The sequence below is a fragment of the Coffea arabica genome, chromosome 3e, assembly GCF_036785885.1.
Source record: "Coffea arabica cultivar ET-39 chromosome 3e, Coffea Arabica ET-39 HiFi, whole genome shotgun sequence".
NCBI lineage: Eukaryota > Viridiplantae > Streptophyta > Magnoliopsida > Gentianales > Rubiaceae > Coffea > Coffea arabica.
The window spans coordinates 45694440-45695839 of NC_092315.1; the positions used below are offsets into that span (position 1 = coordinate 45694440).

At 42.9% G+C, this 1400-nt stretch overlaps 1 pseudogene; it reads left to right on the forward strand.

Annotated features, from left to right (window-relative positions):
• The first annotated feature begins 377 nt into the window (after positions 1 to 377).
• On the forward strand, positions 378 to 1191 carry LOC113737702 (cytochrome c-type biogenesis protein CcmE homolog, mitochondrial-like; annotated as a pseudogene).
• Positions 1192 to 1400: the final 209 nt, after the last annotated feature.

Consider the following 1400-nt stretch of genomic DNA (forward strand, 5'->3'; position numbering starts at 1 on the left):
AAAGTTTTCAGAGCTTTTAACTTTTTTTTGGGAATCTTCCAGCATATGTCTTCAATGATTACTTTTTCCCATGGCAATAGATGGAGCAGTGAGTTATCTCCGACTCGGTAAAATCATGAATAGGGATTTAAAGAACTTTTTCTTTATTTTTTGTGCTCTACAAATTATATCAAAGAATATGAAGTCGAATTTCTTTGGTTGCCATAAGAAAAATCCCCATTTGGGTTTGAGTAAATTGCCAAAAACGTCACTAAACTATTAAAAATGGCATCCCCTAGTCACCAAACTTTTTTTTGTGGCCAAAAAAGTCACTAAACTCGCAAAAAGGCTCTAGCGGAGTCATTTTACTGAATTTCAACGGTTTCTTGTCCGGTGGCATGGGCAAGGTGGATTTGAGGAATATAGTCAAGGACAAAAATGTCCGAAAGATTATTGGAACAGGTGAAGCCATAGATTGTTTCCAAATGCACTCTCGAGGAGCCTCCCGTCTCCTCTGCCGACTCTGACCAGCCGCTGCCACAACTACCACCACCTTCCTCCATCACCACAATTATCACAACTCTTTTAGCACCACCACCTTCTCGGAATCTCACCCAATATTCTCCCTCTATCTCCCCAACCACCACAACCTGTTCCCAAACCTCTGCTTCTTCTCCACCAGGGCAGCTCGACCTGTTTGTCCAAATCGATCTGACATCGAAGCCCGAGCCAGATAACTCCAAACCCACTGGCTATGGACTTATGCCCTAACCTTTAGCTGTATCACGAGGTTTATAGTCATCGTTCTCAACCAATTTCAAGACTAGCTCGTCTTCTACGTCACCCCAGCCGATGCCCTTGTGAAATATTCCCAAAACCCTTAAAATCCAAGTTCCGTCTTGGCGGGCTGGTTCTAGAGGGCAGTTTGACGCAGATTCCCTCGTCGCCGGAGATGGAGTTCATGATCACAGACTTAATGATGGATATTTTGGTGAAGTACGAGGGTTCATTGCTGGATTTGTTCCGGGAAAGGCATTTGGTTGTGGTAGAATGGTTTATTAAGAGCGAAATAGTAGTAGTAGCAATCACAAGATGGAATGGTTTATTAGGAGTGGGAAATGTTATTTTAAGGCCACTGAGGTTTTGGCTAAGCATGATGAGAAATATATGCCTCCAGAAGTGGCGACGGCAATTGAGAAGGTTTTGATTTAGGAGCAATAGTAGTAGCAAGGAGCTGAGGGAAAAGGAGCCGGAGATGAGGCTGTTAGAACTGCAAAGTTTTACGGGAATTGGTAATGATTTTGATTTTGACGTGAGCTTCTGTGGGTTCACTTGTCCCAATAAACCGTTGGACATTTTTGCCCCCATTAGAATATTCATACAACTCAAGGACCTTCTAACTGGATGAGAAACCACTGAAA